At 48.6% G+C, this 26,584-nt stretch overlaps 1 protein-coding gene and 1 long non-coding RNA gene across 6 annotated transcripts in view; both read left to right on the top strand.

The window, feature by feature from the left end:
- DLGAP2 (DLG associated protein 2) overlaps positions 1–26,584 on the top strand; it is a 620,511-nt gene that overhangs the window by 195,305 nt on the left and 398,622 nt on the right. The gene's annotated exons all lie outside the window — the stretch shown is intronic.
- Positions 17,357–26,524, top strand: LOC139032629 (uncharacterized). Its single transcript, XR_011485216.1, has 2 exons — positions 17,357–22,659; positions 26,335–26,524. It is a non-coding gene; the product is annotated as an uncharacterized lncRNA (long non-coding RNA).

Here is a 26,584-nt window from a genome sequence, read left to right as displayed (position 1 = left end):
GAGCTCGGCTGACAGCTGGGAAGGGGCAGCCTGTGGAGGACCAGACTGGCAGCAATCAGGAGCCAGTTGAGCCTTTTGAGCAAAGTGATGAAATCCACAGGGAAAGTGGTGAGCTGGAAAACAGATGAGATTCTGGAGGCAGGAGCCTGAACACAGTATCTTCACCCCAAGCGACTGGAAGCCTGAATGCAGTAAGAGAACCACAGCATCTTCAGTGTCACGGAGCCCAAAGAGGAATCGCTGAAGTGTGGTGACTTTGGGATTTGGGGAACCAAGAGCCAGAAATTCAGGGACTTGCCCCAAGTCAGGTCCCTCGTGGTACGTGTTCTTCATGAAATCCGGGTGTCCCCGACCTGTGCTTGCTATCACACATTGCGGTTTTTTGCTTATATGCTCGTCTGGTCTGCCCGGGGCCCCTGTTATTTTCAAGTTTGTCTCTCCTGGAGCTGCTTACCTAGCAAATAGTCTCGAGGTGCTGTATCCAGGGCTTGTTCATGGTGCTGGGGAAGGAGCGTCAGACCCTCCAGGAGGGTGCCTGGCAGGGGTGGGCTGAGAGCCAGATCTGTGGGTCCACGCCACTTATGTTGCGGCCCCAGCTGTGTGGTGCAGTTGTTTCACTGGATGTGAGCCTGGGACTCGGGCAGAGGCCAGGCCACAGATGGAGCCTGGAGTTACCACTTGCAGCTGGTGCGTGGGGTTGGGAGGAGAGCTGGAAGCGAGTGTGGGCAGCGAAGAGAGAGACCTGGACTGTGAGCCCTGCGCTGCGGCTCAAGAGGATGGAAAAGACCCAGCGCAGGAGGCCGAGGAACAGACACAAGCCAGCACTGGCTGCAGGGGAGAGTCCCTGAGGGTGTGTGCACGCACCCTCAAGGGCCTTCTGACTCTGCATCTCCATCATCAGGGCCACCTTTCAGCTTCTTCCCTTGGGCAGGCATGTTCTTCTTGGTGCCCCCGTTCCCCAGCGAGAAATCCTGTGTGAGGAGCCGTCCTCAGGTCACTTAGGGAGCACGGACAGATGGTCAGCCGTCAGTCACAGGCACAGTCAGCCTACAGAGGAGGAAGCAGGAGCCCCTGGCCAACAGGAGCTGGATGCCCTGCCCTCCCAGACCCGGTCCCTGTGAGCAGCAGAATGGTCTCCTCGGGACCCAGGCCTCCTGGCCTTCCACGTGAATAAGAGCGTTGTGCATTTTCTGCCAGTGGGAAAGTAGAAGTCACAAAAGTTATTGATCTGGGCACAGCAGTGTTTAATAACTTTCTTTTTTATTTTAACAAGACACCAAAAGTAAGGCAGATGGACAAGTTTGCAGTGTGTTCCTCTCTGGAATCTCCAGAGAACCTCGAGCTCACGGGTTCCATGCCCCGTGTCTGCTGCATCTGCCTCAGGACTTCACCTTCTGGGACGCAAGGAAACGCATTCAGAGCAAGAAAGCTGGTCCCCCGCAGAGGTCGGTGCTGGGTTTCCAGTCTCATGCCCAGCGGAAGATGCAGCTTCTTGATGCCCTGTTACCATCAAGTGAGAAATACAGCATGGCCAATTTTGTTCCATTTGCATAACAAGAGAGGTCTCTATGAGGGTGCTATTTACAATGGGGCCTTTCCAGAGGAAAGTGCTATCATTCCCCACCTCAACCTTTTTGTTATACAGGTAATACATAAAATGATACTGTTTATTGACCACTCATGTAATTTTCACAACACTTTTCAGGTAGGAGCATTTTTTATCTTTTATATAAGGGTTGAGGAAACATGTCTGGAGAGAAATATAACCCAGTTGGTAAACTGCAGAGCAAGAAGTGAAACTCAACTTGATCTGTACATCTGTACATTGCTGTCTGTGCTTCTTGTAGAAAACATCATGTTTCTTATGGAAAAGTTAAAAGGTTAAGTCAAGCCAGAGGAAAAGTGTATCTATATCTTCTGCCCAGAAAGAATCACTGTTATTTGGACTCTTATTCATATTTTCTATACGTAGGTTATGTAGATAGGAAAGGAATATGCATACTCCTTTGTAACTTTTTACTTAACATTGTATTGTAAATATTTTTCTGTTTCTTTTTCCTAATGCATTATTTATAATATTCCATTGTGTGCCTAAAGCATAATTCAACTACTTTGGGGGATTTCTACTTTGTTTCTGATACTTTGTTGCTTCAAAAAAATACCACAAGGAATATATTTGTCTTTTCGTGTCTTTTCATGCACTACCTTTGTCCTTAGATCAGTCAGTTGGTAGGTGATGCCTTTCTGTTTTAAATGGTGAGCACACCTTTAGTACCTCTGATAGTTATTGCATTCATGAAGTTTGTCCCAGGCTATACTAATTATTTTCAGTAATCCAACAGATACTGAGTTACAGGGCTGTTCTTAGAGCTGTCCAAGGTGCTGATGTCCTTACGTGTGCATCATATTCTTGAGTTTTTTTTACAGTTTTTCATTTTAAACTATCTCAAAATTATTGAGAATTTGAAAGGAGAAATTTACTCAAGGTTCTGGAATTGTGATGGTTATAGATATTTGATTTTCTAGATATTTGTTTATTCTGATACAAAAAAAAGCAGATTCTTTTTGAAACTATTAAAAAAAACTTAACTGTCATGAAAACTGATGTGACTTAGTAAAGAAACTTTGTATGTGTTTGATCATTGATTACTACAATAGACAGGCTGACAGACTTGTGTTATAGTTTCATCATATATGCCGCCAGGGCTGCCGCCTACATGAAGATTCAATTGTTTAGTGATATATGGGATGTGGTTAGAAAGACTGAAACTTAAATGTGTAAGATTAACATTTGTGAAAGGACTTCTGTCTCTTCTGATTATCTTAGTCATGTCATACTTATGTCCCCTCATGGCTCACTGTTGCATAATTTGTGTTCAGATTTTCGCCATTGAATATTTTTACTGGATTCTGAGGGGTTAGTTATGCTGGTAAAAGAGTGTTTCATTTCAGCTTGTAAAGTTACAGCTACACAGGGGTGAGAGGTGGGTGGAGAAGTAAGGAAGGGCTTCTTCCTGCGGCCAGCAGAAGCTGGAAGGCTGTGCTGCGGCCTCCTCACACACCCGTTGGAGAGTCAGACTCGGGAGCAGAGGACGGAGGGTGGAGGCCAGGGCCGGGGCTCCGGGACACAGAGCTCACCTCCTGCAGGGGCGTGTGTCTGGAGTCTCCTGCCGGCAGCTGCCCTGCTCTGCGCACCTAACACTTCCTAGGAAGGCGGGGCATGTGTCTTACCATGCACACGAGCACACACAGTAATGATAATACTAATAAAGGGGCGGGAAGACGTGCTCAGAGGAGGTGGCGTTTGTCTGTGGCTTCAGCAGTGGCCGTAGGTTGTATAGTTCCCCAGACTCATTGAGTCCTCATGTTAACCATGTGTGACACAGAGAGTCCATAATGTGGTTTACAAAGAAACAGAGGGCGTTAGACAAACTAGCCATTGGTTCCGTCGGCTTCAGTTTAGCTCCACCCGGGCCAGATGTTTGCTTTGGGGAGTTCACGGTTTCCGAGAGAAAACAGACACAAAGCTGGTATAAAATATCGTTACATCGTGACAGATCCAGGGAGACAGACGGCTGGTCTTAAACCCCAAAACTTCAGAGCAGCCTGACGTGTCCAGGGATTCACCTTAATGCAGAGTATCGTGTGACCTGGGCCTCGCTTTGTCTCTGTTTTTAAGCAGCAGTTACAGACTAACTCAGAGAAGTTTGCGTTTGCACGTTCCTTCTGTGTTGTCCGCAGAATCACCTGGTGAGACGGCTCTTACTGCCCTACTCTAGACATTCTCCACGTGCACACACGCAGCAGAATTGTGTCAGGACCCAGCATCTAATTCAGAGCCATCTAATTCAAGGACAATTATTTCTTTTTTCAAAAATTAAAAAAAGATTTTTACGTAATTTCTAAAGGTTAGGGTTGCAAAGAGACACAACTGAGCGACTGACACACACACTCCATCTAAGTTATTACAGAATATTGTCTGTGTTCCCCATGTTACGCAGTCACCCTGAGCCTGTCTTACACCCCATCCTTGGTACCTGCCCCTCCCGCACCCTAAGTTGCCCCTCCCCCACACAGTAATCACTCCTTTGTTCTCTGTATTTGTGAGACTGCTTCTTTTTTGTTACATTCACTAGTTTGTTGTATTTTTAGATTCCACACATAAATGAAAATATATGCTATTTGTCTTTCACTGTCTCATCTCACTGAGCACAATAAGGCCAGTAATTTCTAACATACTTGACAGTATCTCAAAGCTCAGATCCTCATCTGGAACCTCAGCCCAGTCCTTGGGTGCCGGCTGTGGGCGGGGCCTGTTGGGACACAGGACCGGGTGTCAGAGGTCAGCGTCCATTCCCGGCCTCCGTGGGTCCCACGTGGGCCCACTGCCCCTTCCCAGCCCCTCCCCTTCTGCGCCCTGGGTTCTCCCACCTTCCTGCCTTGGTGGGCGGGCCCCGCCCTGTCCCCGGGGGCGGCCCCCTCTGCTGCCCTGCTCCTGGGGCAGCTCTGGCCTCAGCCCCTGGGGCTGGACTTCAGTCCCTGGGACCCGGCTGGGGGTCTCACCTCCCCAGTGTGTCCCTCTTGGGGAGCTGCCCTGTCCACAGGGCCTGGGCCTTCCTCTGCCAGGAAGCCTTCCCAGCTCTGAGGGTCCAGAAGCAGGCCTGGCTGCTGTCCCGGCCGGTCCTGGTGGCTGAGCACAGAGGGGGCCGTCGTGAGCTCTGACCCAGCCCTGCTGGGCTCCTCGCCTGCTCCTTCAGCAGACGTGGGAGAGGACCCTCTTCTTATCACCTCCCGAGACAGGAGGGTGGGAGGACAGCGGATGGTCATTTGCGACAGTCACAGAGGTCTTCCTGGGAGGGAGGTCAGCTGTGTGATTGGACAGGAATGTTCTCAGCCTTGGTTTCAGGCTTAAAAACTATTCTTACTTCAGTGCATTTTCCATGACATAGATCAGACCCCAGATCATCTTAACATTGATAATGTAATTAAAGCCCTCCAAGCAAAAACAGAATTTCAGTGCTTAAATAATTTGCAATATCATTTTACACTAGAGTGTAAGGTTAAAAGATTTTAACCTAAAATGAGTATGTTTAACCACAAGCATCAGAGCACACCATCAGCAGTCTCTTTTTCTATCAGTATCTCACCATGGTCCTGAGTGTTGATTTGAGAATTTGAGAGTGTGAATTAAGATTTAGAACTTAGATAATTGGATTTTATTAAAATAAAAAATTTAAAAACCTGCTTGTGTGCATCCACGGACAGCATCGTAGAACCGAGAAAACAACCCAGAGGGGAGGAAATGATTGCACATCACTCATTTGTAGGGGCCTTGTATCCCGAATTCGCAAAGACTCCAACAAGTCACAGCTCCCTTACTGGCCCATTTCTCCCCGTGATATTTGTCCTAAAGAATCCCACCCACTGCCCCAGCTTCAGGCCCTTTGATGGCAGCTGAGGTCCACCCGGCTTCTTAATGTGGCCAGTGACAAGTCTACAGGCAGGTGGGTGGTGGGCTCATCTACACAAAGGGCTCAGGACAATGAGAGTTGGGCCAAACCCCCAGGTTCCTGACACTGGTGAGACAATACTTCCTAATGCAGCAAAATCTCCTTCTCCATTAAGGTTCACTTGAAGCTTCTTCAGGTTATTGCTAGTTAATCTGTTGTATTTACTTTTGAATTCATGCATCTGTTGGGTTATTTCAGAAGTTGCAACAGAATATGTATTTTCATTCATACCTGGTGTATTCTGTGAAAGCGGTAAAGCTGTAGAGCCTGTAAACTGTCTTTATTCTTTATAGAGTCTTAGAATATTTCCCTTTGTGTAGACATTTGCTTAGAGATTGTTGAGTCTCGGTGATGTAGGCAGGCAAGGTTATCTGGAATGGAGGGAGAGGCTGGGTTCTTGGTCACAACTTGCACGGATGCTTTGATAAGGCATTTTGAAGATGTATTATATTTTTTCCTAACGTCAAAAAAGCCTTTGCAAACAAGCATGTTTGACAGAACCAGGTTTCTTTAAGCTGTCCAAGATGAAAACGATGCTTATCCTGAATGCTGTTAGCTGAAAGTATAAGACATCTTACACTTTGCAACCTGTCTTTCACCACCAAATGCACTATTAATTTATAAATCAGGGATCCTTGTAGCAGTGCCATTAATGGGAGGTCCTGGCAGAGGTTTTGAGGCACTGACTTCCTTCCCACTCCTCAGGGGATGTGACTGAGTTGTTAAGAAGAACTTTGAATCTGGGGCGTGGTGGTAGCTGTCCTCATGTCTGGGTGGGTTTAAAGTTATTACAGTCCTTCAAAAGCAGTCACATCAACTCCAAAAGGACCGTCATGGCAACTAGACTGTCTTCTAATGGGGTTATAATGACAAAGTAATAAAACCATTAAGCAAATGGGGATTGGAGGCTTTAATACACTGATGTCCAAATAATTGGGAGAACAGATGCTAAGACCACAGGACCCGGTGAACATCCTCCCCAAGGAGAGAAGCTGAGGGTTTGAACTGATTCTGAGTTGACACTTTTCTGAGCGTGTGCTGTGACTCAGTGATCCCAGATTCTGGCGCATGACGGGAGAGAGAGGCCACATGTCACAGGGAACCCTGACCACCTAGAGGAAGCGCTTGCTGGTTGTCGCCTGTGGACAGGTCTTGGTCGTCAGGTGAAGTGTGATCCTACTTTCAAGTGAGGTAGCAGCCACTGGGGTCTCACACCCATGGAGAATTGCTGTTTCCCTTGAAATTAACATTCTCTTGCTTCGCCCTTATACCCCAGGGTGCCTTGGAGCACAGTTTGGGAATTGTGATGTTGATTTATATTTTCATGCCCTCTGGTCTGGTGCATGGCCTCTGTGCTAGACTGTGCCCCCACGCAGGTGAATTCACTTTCCCTGTGGCTAATGGTTCTGGGTAAGGGAGTCCACCTGCAGGGGCTGTGCTCCGAAGGGTGTGCTGGCCGACTCCTAGCAGCCCACTGTCAGGACAGATGGAGCCCTCCGTGCAGGGTGTCTGGAAGGATGCATGGATTTAGGGGGCAGAGGCGCCACCAGGGGGGCGGACTGTGTCGGGTTGGGGGGCTCGGTCTGGTGGGGTGGTTGTGTCTGGGGGAGCCGTGTCTGGTGGGGGGGCTGTGTTTGGGGGGCTGTGTCTGGTGTGGGGGACTATGTCTGGGGGGACTGTGTCTGGTGGGGGAGCTGTGTCTGGGGGGACTGTGGAGGGGGACTGTGTCTGGGGGGGACTGTGTCTGGTGGGGGGGGCTGTGTCTGGGGGGGCTGTGTCTGGTGTGGGAACTGTGTCTGGGGGGGCCATGTCTGGTGTGGGAACTGTGTCTGGGGGGACCGTGTCTGGCGGGACACTGTGTCTGGGGGGACACTGTGTCTGGTGGGGGGCTGTGTCTAGGGGGGTTGTGTCTGGTGTGGGGACTCTGTCTAGGGGGACTGTGTCTGGTGGGGGGTGCTGTGTCTGGTGGGGACTGTGTCTGGTGTGGGAGGCTGTGTCTGGGGGCGCTGTGTCTGGTGTGGGGACTGTGTCTGGTGGGGGCTGTGTCTGGTGTGGGGGGCTGTGTCTGGGAGAGCTGTGTCTGGTGTGGGGACTGTGTCTGGGGGGACCGCTGTGTGGGGGGACTGGTGTGGGGGGGCCGTGTCTGGTGTGGGGGGCGGTGTCTGGTGGCCCGTGTCTGGTGGGGTCTGTGTCTTGTGTCCAGTGGGGACCGTTGCCATGGAGAGAAGCCTGCTGGAGGCTGTGCACGGCTGCTCTGGCTGAGGTGCTGGCCTGGTAAGTCTCACGTCCTCTGGGGATCCCAGGCTGACAGAAGTGTGAGCTAAGTCTCAGGTGGATATTTTAGTTCCTCAGCGTGTGTGGTTTACCTGCTGGCACACCGTCGTAAATGCTGCATCAATTGTACTTTCCTACTTGAAGGTAAAGTCACAACTAAACTCCGTCCCTGATGCCAAGAGGTAGAGAAAGAGGCGCTGCCAAGCACGCAGGCAGCTTTGTGGATGGTCCGGTTTGGAAGAAGGACCACAGGCTGTGGGAGCGGAGGGCCTCACGCCCGCTGGGCGTCCGCTGTCTGCACTGTGTCAGATGGTCTACTTGTGGTTTAATTCCTTCTGTGCCCAAGAAGAGGAAGTTTCAGATCATGGGCAAATTTCTGGAAAAATCCATTCACATTCTGCTTTTTTGTCACGCCTCCACCAGCTGTGTCTTCTTCCTCACTTCCTTGGGCAGTTGCTGCCTTCCCTGTCCTCCCTGCCCTCTCCCTGCTGAGGACGTGGTGACAGGTGGCCTTTGTGCTCTCGGGCAACGTGGATGCCTGGGGGGCCTGTCTGTCTCGGCGCCCTGATGTGTCCTGAGGACTGGGCGGCACTGGGCGGCGCAGCCCAGGACTCACCTGGCTCTGCAGACCCCCTGCTGCAGGCCGTCGCACGTTTTCTGACCCACCGTTGTGCTGCTCAGATCCTAGCCTGTGGCCTCTGTTCCCGTCTCCCACCCCTAACCATCGGTCTGTTCTTGGTATCGGTATGGGTAAGTCTGTCTCTCTTTCTCATTTGTAAAGTTGACGCTGTAAAATGCTCAAGTCACGGGGAGTGATATACATACAAGGAGCACAGTCAGTAGTATTATAGCAAGTTTGTATGGTGACAGATGGTGGCTGATGTGATTGTGGTGATTATTTCATAAGGTGTAAAAGTATCAAATTACTGTGTTCCACCCCTGAAACTAATATAACATTGTATGCTAACTATAACTCTGTTTAAAAAAAAGGTTAAAAAAGAGTTCAACTCATCAGTGACACCACAGGAGGAAGCAAACCAGCTGCTCTAAAACCTGCTGGATGCCCTGGCGGCCTCCGTCATCTGTCATTGTGGTTGCCCTGGAAACCCGACCAGCCGCCCCCAGGACGAGCCGGGAAAGGCCCCCTGGTGTCTGTAGCTCGAGGGAGCCTTGCCTCCTGTGGTGCTGCCCTGAGCTCTTCTCCAGAAGCTGGAGGCCAGTCCGAGTGGACGGCAGGCCTTGCTTCATTTGTGGGCAGATACCTTTGCTGCAGGTCTCAGGTTTACTTGAAAGTGCTGCCAGATGTGGACAGGAAGCGGTGAGGAGAGCCTTGGCTGTTGAGCTGCCTGTTCCCTGCTCACAGGCAGTCAGCAGTGATGCAGCACCCCCCGGGCGAGGGCGTGCTCGGCTGCAGGGCGGTGACACTTCTGGTCCAGTCTCAGCCTCAGGGCTCCTGGAGTTGGGTCTCATGAGTGCACCTTACCTTCCATCTCCTCAGTCGCCCTGTCAGTATTTAATTGTGGGGCTCTTATGAGGAATATATTTCCTCTCCCTAAATATTCTTCTGTATTAGGTGCCCTTTAGGATTCAGACCAAGCAGTAGATACCACATCACTCTCAAATGCGTGCTGGAATTTTATATAAATGTGTATATTTTAAAAGAATATAGCTTTTAGCTTCAGGATCTCTGTGAAACCTAGATATATCAGTATCTGCAGACTAAAGCCGTGAAATCTCTTGACAAAGTGTAATTTTTCATTCTTGTCTCCAAAGCTTGGGCTAATGCTCAGCCTACAATTCTTTTATTACCTGACTACTGTTTCCTTAGCTGTTCATTTCACATGAAGGACAAGAAGTGTGATTTCTTGTTCTTAATTTAAACGTTCTTTGGCAGCACAATAGAATGTCTAGAAATTCCTTGGAAATCTCTCATTTTCAGCCCTGATCCCTCCCTCCCCACTTCTTCCCTCTTTCCATCCAGCCTACTTTTCCTCACTTCTGTTCCACCCTTGGCCTGAGCTCTGCTCTCCCCATGCCTTCCACTGGAGCTCTCACTCACCCCCCTGTCCCCAGGATCTAGTCCTGTACAAACAGGAGGCTATCAGCGACCTTCCAACTTGGCCGTCCGTGGGTGGAAGGATCCAAACGTTCCACGAGCGATGCTGCAGAGGGCTTTCCTCTGTCGGCTCCAGCCTGGCACAGGCGCGTGGTCGCCTCTGCTCGGGAATCAGCTTAGTTTGAACTTTCAGGTTTAGTTTAATTGTATGAAACAGCTGACGGTGGTACTGGATTTGGGGATTCAGGAAGGAGGCCTCCTGTGGTCTCCTGCTGATCCTCAGCAGAGGACCTTTGAAGGAAATCTTTTATAACAATGTGCTCTTGCCATTTTAAAAATAATTCTTTTATCAATTATTTTTCTAATGCTTTTAAGAGTTACTGGATTATAACTCACAGGTAATAAAATATGGCTCTAACTGGACAGTGTGATGAGTTGTGAGGGTGCACTTTTTCATCAGCAAGTCCCTTGAGGCCCTTGCAGTCAGCGCGCCACCAACCCATTCTCAGGCAAACATCACTAATTCCATCCCTGTGGTCTTGTTCCTGCTGTCAGATTTCAGGTGAATGGACCACCCTCAGGAGGATTGTGTGTTAACCTTCTTCCAGTCACCTTCCTGTTTGAGAGTCTTCCAGGCTGTTACTGTGTTGGTGCTTCCTTCCTTTTTACTGTTGAGTGGTTTTCTCAATTTCCACCTGTTGTGTTTGTGTCATGATGTTGGCTTCCTTGGTACCTGAGTCCTCCAGCCCAGGGACCCCTCCTCATGTGTTTCCATGGAAATGTCTTGATGTCCCCTGCCAATTCCAGAGTCCCTGCTGTCTACCTGCCCTTGGGAGTGTGCAGGTGGCTGAGGGTTCTGGTCACCTCTTGCTCAGACTTTCTTTTCCTGTTGCTAATATGTGAAGTATATCCTTTCTTCTTATATTTTATTTTAATTTTTCCAGCTTGGTTTATATATAATTGATATGAAACACTGTGCAGGTTCAGGATAGGTAACATGATGATATGATACCTTTATTGCAAAGTGAGTGTAACAGTAGGTCAGTTAACACACCCTGCATCTCACAAACTCACGTTTTTGTGGTGAGATTGTTTGAGATCTACCCTCTTAGCAACTCACAAGAACGTTAACCATGGTAACCATGCTAAGAGTCACGTCCCCAGAGCTCCTGTGTCTCTGGCTGGAAGTTTGAGCTCTCTGTCCAGAATCTTCCCACCCCTTCCCCAGCCGCTGACAGCCTTTTCCCTTGATTAATCACCTTCTACATGAAGATTCCTGAAACATGCCCCTAGAGGCTGTGGGCATCCACTTGTAGGGCTCTCAGGAATGCTTATATTTTAACATGCTCAAAGAACAGTTCTCTATACAGGGAATTTCAGACCCCAGCTCAGAAAGCTGACTGGCCATTTCCTTTACTTGCTGCATTGCGAGGGTCTTTCTGGTGCCTTGGATGACCCAACTCAGAGCCTGTAGTGTCACCCAAGGCCCTGGAGACCTAGCTCTGAGCAGCGGGTGGGTCCATTGGTTTCCCTGCTGACATGCGGCTTTGGTGTGGATTTAGCCCAGATGGCGAGAGTCCCTTGTTGGTGCCTTTGGTCTCCATGCTGTGGCAGCACCAGATATCGGTGGCCGGGGTGTAGATGGTTTCAATAGTTAGCGACAATATCGTTACCAATTATTGTTGGAGACTCTGGGGAATTCACCAGAAACTGTTTGAGCTGCACCTCAAGCAGTGCTTTTTAGTAATGCTGTATTTCTGGAAGTCTTCTAAAAGACCCTCGTTTCCTCATGGGTGTGATCCCATCTGACTCGTGTGGTTTTGAAGCCTGAGAGCCTGAGCTTTCTCCCAGAGCAGAGTCGGCATGTATGGATTTCAGAGGGACCTGCCCCCCCCCTTTTAAAGTGCATTTGCCCCCAGGGTGATGGTCCATGTAAAGCGAAGCTCGCGGTGCTGGGCTTACTGGAGTGGCGACGACTCAGACGACTCAGTCTGTGGTGGAGGAGCGGGTCCCCACTTGTGAGCCAGGTCTGTGCCAGACGCGGAAAACCATCCCGCTTCAGCCTAGAGACCTCCAGTGTATCCTAGCTTTGAGTGTGTGGTGCTTTACTGACTTAGGAAACAGGAAGTTTAAAGCCAGTCAGATGGTATGGTTGGTTTCACCCAGATTGTGTCACATATTTAGAACATGAAACAGAAACCTGTTATTTCTCCAGATACTGAGATAGATTCTGATGCTGTTTTGTTCAACGTGCTGACCTCAGAGGCCACAAATATGTCTCTGAGTGACTGAATAGGTGGAGAGTACTGGGCTCACATGAAACCAGCTTTACCTGTGGGAGCACTAGTTTCTGGGAGTAAGAGGCACAGTTGGGCTATGGACAGTGCCCGTACGAAGTTCTGCTGTTTCTCGGACATGTTAGTATTTTGATTTTAAGAAGTTAAGATGCATCTGCAACTGTTTGAAACATTTCTTGTTGAATATTGAATAAATTTTATAGTAATTTTGTGATTACCTCTTTTTACCTCTTAGACAATATTTCCAACTAATTATGATTAGTATGTCCTACAATGGAAAACCATGTCTGTTAGAGTGTGACGAAGCTTTTCTTCTATAGTTTGCACTGGTGAATTTTAGTATTCCCGTTATTTGTATGCCTGGTTTTTTCCAGTGGAATGTGTAATCCAGATGTTAGTCCTGTGCCACTCAAGTTACGGGAACAACCCCATCTCTCCCCCTACAGGAAGCGGCCAACATCTGTTTCTGTTGAAGGTGAAGGTGGCTGGTAAAACAAATCAGCACTGGGAACCAGGCAGCAGTAGCTGTTTACAAGCTAGGCAAATACGAAGATAACTCCAGTCACTTTTTAAATGTATGAGTGATGTGCTGTCAGCTCAGCTCAGCCTGGCTTGATGATCCTTACCTCTTGCAGTGGTAACAGTAGAAACATGTATCTGGGGAGCAGTGAGCACTGTGTTGTCCGCCCAGAGAGTCAGAGCTGCTGTCTTAGAGGTGGGCTGGACAATTTGGAAGACCTGGGCAAGATGGGCCTCCGTTTTCTGCTGCTGTTGCCCACGGAGGTGGCCCTCAGCTTCCAGCACAACCATCTCCTCCCTTTTTAGAATCACTCCAAAGAGGCGGAGGCAGACCCATTGCTGCTGGAACCTCTGGAGCTGGACCTGGAGGAAATCATCAGCACACGCAGCCTTGAGACAGTTGCCAGTTCGCCCTGCTCTCTGCAGTGCTGAGGGCACCCGGCAGGGAGGCTGGTGGGTCAGGAGACCATTGCACCTCACGGGGAGGAACTTTCTTCTCTGGCTTTGAGACGGAGAACCACAGTGGACTACCACCTGCCAGTCACCCCCCAGAACACCCCAGGTTGCTCTGGGGGGACAGCGCATGCTGCTCTGAGGAGTGCAGACCTCTCCTCAGGGGTTCCGTGCTCACCATGGGAACAGACAAGAAGTAGCGACTCTGACAGAGGTTTGAGACTTGCTTCTTCAAAGTTCGTCTCTGAATGGCAGCAGATGAGGACTGGGTGTCCTGGGCTGTGTGGGTCCAGCACTGGGGGAACTCTGCACGGGTCTGGGTATTAGGTGCAAGGTCATACCTGCCATTGGCCGCATGAACAAGATGTCTTGTGTGAACAAGTCTGTCTGTTCTGAGGAAGTGCCCTGATGATACAAGACACGGCTTGTTATCCTTCAGGCGAAGATGCATCTTTGCAGAAGGTTTCCTATGTTCAACAGTGTTCCGAAAATAGCTTGTGTGTAAAAGATCCTGTTTGAAGCTGAGTCTCCACGAGTGCATTGTAACTCGCGTTGGACCGTCATTTGCGGGAATATTCAGACCCCAGCCTGTGTTGATTGTCAGCACAGTTTACAGTGAAGTGACAAAAGTCACGAGGCTGAGTTATCTCTTACTCTGACTGATTTCTTTTGAAACAAGCCTCCTGGAGATTTAAGTTGTCACCTTCCCATGAGTGATACCATTTTACGTCATTCCCAGGATTCCTTTTTGGACCCCTTCATGGACCAGGAGCCTATCCAAAGACAGTAATACCTGACATAAATGAGAATCTTTGTTCAGCGTTATTAATAGCCGTGCTCTCCAGCAGGGAAAGGATGGTTAGATGAAGGGTGGTGTGCACGTGATGGACTTTCATTCATTGTGTGAAAGTTAGCTGAGAACAGTACGAATCACAGTAGTATGACTCAGTTTTGTAAAAACATCTCATGACTGAGCTATTGATTCAGCTTGGTTTCTAGGTTGACTTAGAAGCATCATGCTTTTTCAGATTGAAAGATGAATCCTCATCAGTTCACATGAAAAGTGAATCCAAATATTGTAATGAATTCATGAAAATTACAAAATAAATTTAAAGGTACTGTTATAAACATCTGGGAAATCTGTATATTTTTACTTGATATAGTTTTTCGTTTCTTTTTAGTTTATGTCTTTTTTAAGATGAAAAGCAGTACACATTTTAAGACATTGAACCTATATGGAAAACTAAAAGAAGATAGCATGTGATCATCAAAACTCCTACCACTCAGGATAAGTATCATGAGACAGCAAGTCTATTACAGGGAAAACTTTAGGAATACTGTTATCAGTGGGGTTATGGTCCACAGAGTATTTTCATAAAAATAGAAAATGTAACCATTTGATTTAATAGAATTGATAAATTGATGTGAAACTGAAATCATTACTGTATGTCACATAAATATTTATCAAAATTAGACCATTCCTTAAGAGACCTTATAAGAATTAAAAAAGAAAAAAATTGAAAAAAAAAAGCTTCAAAATATGAAAATAGTATTTATATATTTCCCCCTGCATTCTCTCCTCTACCACAGGAATTTAAGTACAGGTGTGTGCATGTGCAAACATACATGTGTGTACACATACACACGTGTAGTCTGTTGGGCAGGGTCTGCAGTGTCTACACCAGGGAATCCAGCCTCTGCAGAGGCTTCTTTTAGCCGCTGGTGTGGACTCAACACCTACCTGCCACTCCTTTGATTGAGGCTTTTCCAACTTGACTTCTGTGTTTTGCTCTCTTGGTTGGTTAATTTTGTTATCAGGTGGTTCTTTTCAACATGGGCAATGGGTATTTATTTTCTGATTTTTCTTTCAGGATGAGAATACCTGTCTTTTGCCCTTAGTCTCAAAGTAAAACTTGGCTGAACATAAATTCTTGGATCATACTCTCCCTTTCCTTTAGTACTAGCTCCTAATCTTCTGTTGTCTTCTGGCAGGAATGTTACAGTGGTCCTCATACCACGATTTCCCTCTGGCTCTTTTGGGGGCTGGATTTCATCATGACTCCCTGTCCCAGGAAGGCACATGAGCCCCACATTTCTGCACTGTTCGTATGTGGGAAGGCCACGCACCTTGCTTCCACCTAAGGGGTGACTTAGCTGGTGTGGTGTCCATGGGTCACATTTACCTGTAGAACCCCTAGGGTGTGTCACTCCAGGTTAACTTCATCCTCTGCTTTATGCCTGTGTGATTGAGAACTTAAAAATACTTCTACTTAGTCCTTACTTATGAAAGATATTTCTTGTTATCTGTTAATTCTGTTCAAATTTGTTTAGGATCCTGTGTCATATTTCTAATTGTGGTTTTCAATGCTTTCTTCGTGTCACAGACCCTTCCTCCCATTATGTCTTTGAAGTTATTTTGTTTCCTGTTTGTTTCTGTTCCATTTGGTGTTGTCTGGTGCATCTTCTTCCCTAACCAGCCAGTTGTCCTTATACTGAATCGTCTTTTTCCATCCTGTCTGTTATCTGTTCTCTGACTTTCCCAGTCTCACTCCCCACTCCTTTGATTTCAGTGTGATTGTCTCAGATCTTCTGTGGTAAGGATTTTCTTTGAAATGTGTCTGCTTTGACAGCTGCTAGTCCTGCCTGACTTCTAGGTTTTGCGATGCTGCTATTTTAATTCTCAGCTGGGGTTATGACCTCTGCAGTTCTCTGGAAGGGAGGGAGTGATTTTGCTGTTACCTCTTCTCATCTTGTTATGATCAGAAGACAGACATGCTGGGCATGGCTTTTCTCCACTTTTTGGCCCAGAAGCCTGCTGGGCGATTTTTGAGCAAAAATACAATTTCATGTTATTTTTTCTAATGTTTACTATTTCTAGGCCAAGCTTCAGCAACAAAGTATTTAAATAACATTTACAAAAATTTTTCAAGTTTTTCACCTGTAAAAATACATTTATTACATTATATCATTGTTGATCAAAGTGCTTCTGTTTATAAAGCACTCTGATATTTAAACTTTTGAGTTAAGTGTATTGAAATACCCAAAGTAAGTTGTAGAGACAAAGAAGAAAAAAAAAAGATGGTTTTTACAGGTAAAACAGAAATAATATTTTAGAATTAATTAAGGCATGGCTGTTTTTCTTAGCTATAGTTCAAAGTAATGTTGAAACTCTAGAAGTTACTAGGGTTCATGAGTTCGGCAGCTGGCCATCTGTCTTTTTCTGTATTTCCCTAGAGTATATACGAATGTACAATCTCCCCAGACGATTTTTGTCACTGTTTCAAGACCAGGAAGCAAGGGCACAGTCTTGTGGTTTGGGACTTCACAGGTGCAGACGGGAAGGGTGGGAAAGTCACTGCATGAGCTCCTGGGCTCGGCAGTGGCGTTGGTTAGAAAGCGATGGATGCAGAGATTTGGTGGAACTTAGACAAGGATGCTGAGAAAGCCGACCTCGTTCCGCAAGGCGCTCGCTTCCCTGTGTGGTAGGTACTGCACTTCCCGTTCGTCCTGGGGACGTTTGTCCTTGTAGGTTTTCTTGGCCCCTTCTGCGTGTCTGCGGTGGCTGCTGTTACTGCTTCTGTTACAGATGAGGGGTCTTGAGTTCAGGGGGTCAGGTTTGGCTGCAGAGTTAACATGGGTGAGTCCAGGATCACGTCCTCAGCAGTTGGAACCTAGAGCTCTTCAGTGGGTCCCTGCATTTGAGGAAAGACAGAGATAAGCAAGTACTGTTTTTCTATCTGGTTTGCAAAGAACGTTTTCAATAGTTCCTCAGGGTCCTATGACCTCATGCTATAGTTAAGGAGAAAGAAGTCCTATTGAAATGGCCACAGTTAACATATTTAACTAAACCCATGCTGAGAAAATTGTCTGCATGAAATGAATGACTTGCTGTTAAGAGAGTCAAGCTGTGGGGGAAGACCAGGTTTGAGTAGGGCCAATAATCAGGAAAAATTACTCAACAGCCACTTACAGAAGGATGCCTGTCTGCGTGGCCTGGAGGCAGGTGCCTGGAAGGTCGACGAGGCCAGGACCAGGTGATGTATCTGGTGTCCCTTCCTGACACACGAGTGCAGGGTTTGGTCCCCACAGGCTGGCTCTGACGACAGCCCGGAGCGAGTCTGGTTCCTGAGGGCAGCGGCCCCGGGATTCCCCAGTCCTTTGTTATTCCGTAAAGGGACAAGAAAGGACAAACCAGAATGAGAAGGAGAAATTGTGAAGGACACAGGGAGGGTGGCTGATGGGACGAGATGGCCACAGGGAGCTGTGACGAGTGACGGGGGAGGGCTGCGTGGGGGGGACGAGGCCGCAGTGTCCACAGGGCCGGGGCCTCCTGGCGACCCAGGCTGCTGCGGCCCTGCAGCGGTTTTGTGCTCCTCCAGGGCCTCTGCCGTGACCCGGACGCCAGCGTGCTGTCAGGCAGGGGTGGACAGAGCCTGGCAGCCTGGGTGAGCCAACCTGCCCTGAGCAACCCCCGCTTCACCCCACATTGTGAGAGGCCTCGTGGGGGACATCCCAAGGCCTGGGAGTAGGCCACCACTGTGAGCAGCACTTCCCAAAGGCTGGATCTCTAGCAAATCCATCTTGTTTGGTTTCTGTGACCGTGTGACAAGCCACTTCAGCAGCTAGAAGCAGCAGTCATTTCCAGGGACTGTGGGCCACCTGGCTCAGGTCGGTGGCTCTCTGTCTGTGACTGGGACTGTGGTCAGGGTGGAGGGGCCAGAGGTCCACCCAAGGCTGCAGTAGCGCTGCCACCAGCCGGCCAGTCGTTGAGGGCTGTGTCTGTTCCACGCCACCACCCACGAGGCTTGGCTTTGCCACATGGCATCTGGGTTCTAAGTGGAACCACTGGGTTAATAATTACATAACATTCTGTCAAGAGGCATTCCCAGACCCTTTCTCAACTATGTCTTTATCATCATGTTTTAGTGAAATTATATTTTTATTTTGGTGTGCTCATCCCTCTCTCCAGTTATAAGTTTTACCAGAACCAGAAATGTATTTACTTGAAACCTCTTATACCTGCTTTTCCCCTTGTGTGGTGCCTGGCACCGAGTGTCCAACGCATGTCGGAACAGAGCTGACATTTAGGTTGTTTCCGATCCTTTCGCTTTTACAGTTTTAAAATGAAAACATAATTTTAAAATTTCCTGTTCTAATTAAAATTTCCCTAGAATTGTTCCTAGAAATGAAACTGCTGGCTCACAATATATGCATGGTTTAGACTCTTGCTATGTGTCTCCAAGCTACATTCCTCAGGGCCCATGCAACTTTATATCACCACTGGCAAATACCTTCATAGCAGCATAGCCAGCATTTGGTGATTTAAATTTTGTGTTTTATCTTCATAAATCTGATAACCTATAAGACATTTCATTAGTGCTTTAATTTGCATTTTTGGATTCTTTTTACAATATAAAGTAGGTGAAGTCTAGCTTGTCAAGTACATGTGTGATTTTGGTGTTGGCATGGAGTGTTATATTCAGCGTAGAACTCAGAGGTTGAAGGAGGGCTGTGGACTCTAGTGTGTGCTCTGGGACACTGGGAGTCTCAGGTAGTCTGACAGCTCCTAGCGTGGGGCAGTCAGGCTGTATTCACACTCTCCCACCAAGCCTCTGGGTCCGTCAGAGAATAGAGCTAATTGCCAATCTAATTACACTTTCTTATGAATTTATGAGCATTTTCCTGTAAGTGCAGAAGCTTCTTTGATGCTGGGTTGACGTTATACCAGCGAAGTACAGCCCACCCTGCATCAAGCTCTGCCCTGTTTTGTAAAAGCTGCTCGACACGCCTTGTACCTGCTTGTCACGCTGTCAGAACACTGTCATGATGCCCTGTATCCTCCAAGTGTGTCGGAACATGGGTGTCAAACAGTGACAGACGCACGGGCACAGCGCAGGGAGACAAGTCAGAGGCACCGCCGGGGCGTGGGTCCTGACTGCAGGGGGCTGATCTGGACCTCCCTGCGGGAAGCCACAGGCAAGGCGGGCTCCCTGGTCTGGGGCGGCCTGGCTGGACAAGGCAAGGACTCAGGGGCAGCCTTGGTGGGAGCACACTGGGCGCTCTGTGCCCCGGGACCCCCCATGAGTCTGTAACCCTCTCAGAGGAAACCCGGCACATCCGCAGTCAGAGCCCAGGGGCTGAAAGCAGCCAACGGCGCCGTTGGTGGGCACCCTTTCTGCTGCTTCCCTAATGGGTGACGGCGTGCGCTCCGAGGGGACTGTGATCAGCCTGTGGGGGTGCAGTGAGCCCAGCCCTGTGCTTCCTGCTCAGGGGTCACAGCACAGAGGAGGCCGGAGGCCCGGCCACCACCCCCTACACCCCCTGCCTCTGGGGCCGCCTGCCCGGCGCCTGGGCCCCTGCCTGTCCTGGAGGAGCACCCCTCACCTGGTCGGCACGGCACACCTCACGTTCTTAACAAGTTCCCATCCTGGAATTTGGCGTCACAAATGTTTTCTGGGAACGTGGTTCAGATGTCTGACCTCTGGCATGAGTCCTAGGACTTAGGTTTTAATGGCGCGCAATTGAGGTCAATGAGAATTTGGGCAGAAAACCAGCCCAGGATGCTGTTTCTGCAGAGAAAGCTGCCTTCACGACGTGGGTTTTGCGCGGGCACCCCGTGTCTCAGGGCTGGCCCATCGTGGGTGCTCAGCGCCATCTCTGCTGCCATGGTTCCTGGGGGCAGGCGTCACTTGCAGGAGGACCAGGCGCCAGCTCGCTGCATCTGCTGTGCTCACCCGTCTCTCCAGTTATAAAGACAAACACTTCCTTCATCCGCGGCTGGACCTGAGGGCCTGGAGCCATGCGGTCAGGGTGGCTTCAGGTATGCGGGGACCCCTGTAAAGGTGCAGGTGCAGGCGTGTTCCCTGCGGGCATCTGGGGTGCAGGCAGCAAGCACCCCAGAGCTGGCCGCTCCACCCTCCATGTGTGGGGAGCATCAGGAAGGTGACTGATTCAGTCACGGGGCAAGACATTTTGTCTCAGCTAAAATTATGACTTTAGGGGACAACAGTTTGGTTAATTTTGAGTCCAGAAACATGAGACTTTGTTTCTCAAACTCCATAACAAAGGCATTTTAAAAGGCAAAATGTGCTGTAATGGTCAGGGTAGCACCTGTCCTTTGGTGCTTGGTGTTGGAGGAGGTTACCTCTATGGAGCTGATGTGTTCTTTTCCTGGTTCGGGTTAGAGAGGCTTTGAGTCTGTGCTCTCAGGTTGTGGGCTGAAAATGACGTAACTCTTCAGGCTCAAATAAGTTTTTATGTGTTTCCCATTTTTCATCCAGGTTGATTGGTGAAGTAGGGTCCTGATCTATTTTGCCTTTGGACATATTTGTTTTTAAAATAGGAAGCACTTAAGAAATTCAGGGTCAAGGTTTTGATAAAGAGGTAAATGTCTCTTAGAACAAAAACATCAGTTAAAAAGGTCATTTGGAAATTTGATTGCAATTAGTTTCTATGAAGACATTAAACTATTTCAGGTTTCTTTGACGCTGATTTTACAGCTAGTATCTATTAATGTGAGAACTGATACCAGTTGCATCATAGGATTTTAACAGAATCATGGTCATAGTCTAATAAGATGTGATTCAGAAATTGTGTTCTTGAAAAGGGAACAAAGTGATTGTTTGCACATAAATGGTATTTTGTTGTTGATTTGCTGTAATTTCAAATGCAGTTGAACACACACTAAAGACATGCCTTTAAGTCCTACTGATATGTAGGGGCCCTGCCCTGTGGTGGGCGTGGCTGTCCTGCGTAGTCAGGGTGTGCCTCCACTGTTGGTGAGCCGCCGTCCGCTGTCCACAGTCAGCTGCCCTGCTTGGGGAAGGGTGGAGAGCCGCCGCCAGCCTCAGGCAGCGCCTTGCTGGCCTTTGAGGGCAGCCTGGTGCAGGTGAGGGGCTCCGCTGGGCCGCTCCTCCTGTGCCGACTGCTCACCCTGACCAGAGGCTGAGCGGAGCAGGAGGGGCAGCAAGCAGGGCCCGTGGGCACAGGCCTCATCTGCCAGGCCCCCAAGACCCTGGGCGGGGAGCCTGCATCCCACACCTTACTTTATGTTTTGGGGGGATTTATGTGCCGTGTGTCATCAGCATGGATGGGGGTCCCTGACGAGTGGCCCAGCGTCAGGAGACCCTGTTCTTTGTTTTGGTCTAAGGGCCTCCTCTATAAAATGCCTTGTCATCTGCACCTCCCTGTGTTTTTTGGGGTCTTGGCTCCTGGATTCACTGGCAATGCTGTTCTGTTTCTTGTGCCGCCTCTCATTCCTCCTCTCCTTCAATAAATTTGACTCACTTCCTGTTATAATTGAGGTCCACTTAGAACTTATGTCAGAAGACACCAGTTCCCATTTTATTAGAAGGTTCTGTAGACTTTGGAGAGGTGGCTGTGTAATCAATAGTGGTAGCTCTTTTATGGCAGTTGACTTGACCTGAGGAACAAATGATTTTTTTGAAGGCAGCTCCAGCAATTGAGGATTTGATGTCTTATTAGTCAGCCTGCTGGCCCCTGGCTGCTCTGTGAGTGGTCTCTACCATCCGGTCCAGCCAGGCTCCCTCACCCTCCACCTAGGTCTAGGGGTGCAAGGCCCCCCTCCAGTTCTGCACATACCAGGTGGTAAGCACACATTCCTCTCTGCAGACATTAAAGTTAATTCCTCCCAAATTAAAGACTCCTTGATTTAGTAACCTGTGACATTTAAACATGGTTCATGATTTTCATCTTCATTGGCTACTTAATTCTAGATCTTGTTCTTCCTTAGAAATATTTTGTTACTTCAAAGGAAACCCATTTCAACTGTCATTTCAACTCAAACATCATTGCTCTTTGGGATTTTTCACTTCTTGTCTGTTAAGAACTGTTTGGTGCCTCATTTTGTGGATTTACTTTGCAAACCCATACGTCTGACTAGTGCAGCAAGGAGCAGCTGCAGCTGACGCAGTTGTTATTGAAGACAGTCCACAGAGCAGTCCTGGACTTGGGTGCTGGTGGACACGCTTCTGGGAAGCACTGGCCCGGACCTGGGAGCTGGTGGACATGCTTCTGGGGAGCACTGGCCTGGCCCCCCTTATCTCCTTGCATCATGGAGGAAGCAGCGGAGAAGGTCAGTCCTGGTAAAATGGGCCCTGTCTCCCCTCTGTGGGGAGCGTCTGGGCACCTGTCACAGGCCATCATAACTGCTGTAGATGCTTGCTGTCATATAAGCCTTAGTCTTTCACAGTGAACACAAACAGCTTTTTCACGTGGTACCTGGGACGCGTGCTGTATCACATGTCCCTCTGCACATGCGCACACAGGTGGCTCTCATGCCTCCTGCTTTTTGGTGCTCAGACCTCTCTCCCCACCATGGTTCTGCATCCTGAGGTAGCTGCACCAGGCTGAGAAGTGCCCGGACCGGAGCCGCTCCATTGCGACAATTCCACGATGCAAGGTTTCACCAAGAGTCTCAGGCAGAAGAGTGCTGTCTCCCTGTGTCTGGAGTATGACCCTCCCATCTGGATGGGGACCAAGAAGAGTTTGCTGCCCTCACCTGGTAGTGGAGACCACTTCTGGGTTGAAGGTGAGTCACTGATGCCAGGATTTAGTGATTCTGTGGAACATAGCTGCTTCTACTGTGGATTCTGTGAACGGTTCACAGTCTTGGCTTCTGTGTGATTGTGCTTATAGAGATGAGAGCAGTTTGTGTTCTGTCATGTTCTCTCCCCTCAGTGTGCTGTGTGCTGCTGCTTCTGCCCACTGCAGTTGGATGCAGGGCCGGCACTTCCCCGTGGCATCCAGGGTGATGTGCACGTACTGGTTTCTACTCTGAGTGCAGCCCGCTGCCACTTACCCTAGTTAGTGAGAGCCTGCTCAATGCAGCCAGAAGGTTTCAGAAGCCTCCCACACATACCGTCTCTCCTGATGCTGTGCTGAATCTCACAGGGCGACGAGGCCTCGGGGATCGTGACCATGTAGTTTATTGGCTAAGTCAGGGTGTGTTTGAGAGTGAGAGGGATCCTGGTAACAGTGTGATTGGCATCTGGACTGACAACACTGGGACGTCTGGTCACTGATGTTAGGAATTGTAGGGTTTAAAGGGCTGAAAACCCACTCACACTGTCTGCAGCAAAATGAGAGGCTGGCTGGTCCACACTGCCCTCCAGCTCTGGGCTTATGTGTGTGTCCACACTCTGGAGCTGGACAGAATCTCTCTGCAGATTTAAAGTTCCTAAGAAGGGTATCTGTTTGGCCCAGTATGGCCGGGGTCCACCCTCCTTCACCCTGTATCACAGGCTGCTCCCCGAGGCCCCGAGAGCAGGCAGAGAGATTAATCAGTCTCCCACTGGGACAAGGTGTCCTTACACACATCTCCTAGATGAAGAAACTGGGAGGAAGAGGTGTGGTAACTTGCCAAAGCACCTTGTGAGCTCAGATGGAAAACCAAAGGGCTTGTTTGTCCTGGAAGTCTGTTCCTATGATGGTCATGTGTTTACAAAGCAGTTGATACTAATTTCAATATTAATTTATTCCTGAATAAAGGGTTCCGGTGAGGGCGACATCTTAAATATTGAGAAGAGGTGGTTGTGCTTGGCATTAGAAGCACAAGGAGGCTCCCAGTGCATGTGGTTTCCTAATTTTCCGGCAAGTAAAGATCAGAAGCTGCCAGCCATAAAGTACAATACATTTTGGGAAATGATCACAGAAGCAGAGCTGAGGTGACCTGTTTCATTTCTAGGTGACAGGAATGCTTCGTGAGACACAGACAGGACTTGGCCTGTGGCGTTCTCTTACTGACTTTCAGCAGAAACTCCCTGTTGTCTGTGGGTTAGGTCTACTGTGCTGAGCTCAGCTAACATCTTTGGACTAGTCATTGGAGTGGGTTTCCCCTAATTATAGACCAATAAGTTATGGGCAAGCAGAAACCCGTGTTGGCAGCCAGAGGCCTGGATAAACCTTTTTATCACTGATGTGATACAAAGAGTTCAGGAGTCAAAATAATTTGCTAAATTCGTAACTCAGCTAAGACTCAGAAATACTTAGGGTCAAATTGTTAGGTTGTTAGAATAGGAAACAGGAGTCCACAATGGCGGTGGCTAAAAGATAAGGAAGGGAAAAGCCCGCGAAAATAGAACAAAGGAAGGTCCAAGGAAGGTCTGAGGCCCTGAGTAAGGACCTCGGGTGGGGCAAACAGCACTCCTGGCCAGTCCAGTTTACATAGGGCAGGCCCGGGGAGGAAAAGAGCATATAGAAGGAGGAGCCAAAGTGCGCGCGCTCCCCCTCCCGCACGCTGGCGCGCTCCCCCACTCTCCTCTCCGCCTTTGGGTCAGCATGCCCTCACACCTCGAGGATGGAGACTCTTGCTATTTTCTAAATAAAATAGAGCTGTAGCACTGATTTGTCTAAGAGCTATAACACAGTCTGTCCAAGACCTGAGAGCTGTGACGCGCCGAGGGCTTTATTGTCCATCACTCCAAATCTTGGTTGTGATGAGACAGAACCAAGGCGCATGCACTCACCTGACATCTATGGAGCCATGACTCAGGTTTAACCTGGCTGAAACAGCCTCGGCACAGCCCCCGCAAGGAGGTTTTCTTCACGTTCGGCTTCAACCGCCGGAGCTTTCTCTGAGTTGGGCTCCTGCTGGGCGTGGCCTCTTCCTTTTGGGGGACGCCTTGGTTCTATGCTTTTTTCCTCCCCCGGAAAGGCTGTATATTGTCACCCTGCTTATTTAACTTATATGCAGAGTACATTGTGTGAGATGCCAGACTGGATGAAGCACAAGCTGGAATCAAGATTTCCAGGAGAAATACCAATAACCTCAGATATGCAAATGACACCACCCTTATGGCAGAAAGTGAACAGGAGCTAAAAAGCCTCTTGATGAAGGTGAAAGAGGAGAGTGAAAAGGTTGGCTTAAAACTCAACATTCAGAAAACTTAAGACCATGGCATCTGGTCCCATCACTTCATGGCAAACAGAAAGAGAAAAAGTGGAAGCAGTGACACATTTTATTTTCTTGAGCTCCAACAAAATCACTGTGAATGGTGACTGCAGCCATGAAATTAAAAGACGCTTGCTCCTTGGAAGAAAAGCTATGACTAACCTAGAGAGCATATTAAAAACCACAGATGTTACTTTGCCAGCAAAGGTCCGTCTAGTCAAAGCTATGGTTTTTCCAGTAGTCATGTATAGATGTGAGAGTTGGACTATAAAGAAAGCTGAGCGCTGAAGAATTGATGCTATTGAACTGTGGTGTTGGAGAAGACTCTTGAGAGACCCTTGGACTGCGAGGAAATACAACCAGTCCATCCTAAAGGAAATCAGCCCTGAATATTCATTGGAAGGACTGATGCTGAAGCTGAAACTCTGATACTTTGGCCACCTGATGGGAAGAGCTGACTCATTTGAAAAGACCCTGATGCTGGGAAGGACTGAAGGCAGGAGGAGAAGGGGACGACAGAGGATGAGATGGCTGGATGGCATCACCGCCTCTATGGACATGAGTTTGAGTAAGCCCCGGGAGTTGGCAATGGGCAGGGAGGCCTGGCGTGCTGCAGTCCATGGGGTCTCAAGGAGTCGAACACGACTAAGTGACTGAACTGAACTGACCTGATGGTGGAGAAGATGCAGCAGAGGGTCAGGGCAGGCCAGGCAGGTTCATGGGGCCTGTGGACGAACAGTGAGGTCGCCAGGTCTTCCTAGCTGTGAGCATCGCGGGCCTAGGTGGAACCTGCATGAGAAAGACAAAGTGAGACAGAATTGGACCTTCTAGGAAGCTCTTGGGCACCATGGGCGCTCACAGTAGACATTCTCTCTGGACCAGATGGCAGGTGACGAGGGCAGGAGGCCTTGTGTGTAGGTGCCTAGTGGTGAGGGAGCCGCCTGTGCTGACGGGGCCCATGTAGCCTGGACCTACGGTTGACAAGCTGGTCCCCAGCAGATACCTGGATACCTCAGATCACCACTCCATCCTGCAAAGCAAGAGCTGGGGTCCTTGTGGCAACATGGGCAGCCATCATTTTCCTCAGCCCCAGCCCACCAGGTGTCAACACCTCTCCTTTGATGACCACAGTGATCAGATCACTGTAAACAGTGGAGCACTCTGTTTGCTGAGTGTTTCTGGTTTGGTTCTACAGACAGTGATTCCCACTTCCTTAATGCATTACGGGCTATATGACACCCAGACCTTCATCCTGTGATCTAAACCACTGGCTGTGCAGCAGATTTTCTAACCATGTTTTTGTTTTCTTTGCAGGTCACTTATATTAAAGACAATTTTCTTCATTTGTCACTGCATTCATCTTCATATCTGGAAACTGAAAAAAATTCACAACAATGGCAGAAGACCACAACTTGTGTTACTGTTTACATATTGAATTTTTCATTTTCAATCAAAAATGTTGAAAAGTGAAATTAAACTTAATAAAATAAATTGAAATAAATTATTTGGTATGACTCAGATTTCTTTTTTTTTTTTAAGTTCAGCTTTATTTAGGTATAATTGA

This window comes from Odocoileus virginianus, chromosome 32 (genome assembly GCF_023699985.2).
Source record: "Odocoileus virginianus isolate 20LAN1187 ecotype Illinois chromosome 32, Ovbor_1.2, whole genome shotgun sequence".
NCBI lineage: Eukaryota > Metazoa > Chordata > Mammalia > Artiodactyla > Cervidae > Odocoileus > Odocoileus virginianus.
The sequence above is the reverse complement of the archived record's forward strand: the minus strand, read 5'-3'. Positions and strand labels throughout refer to the sequence as shown.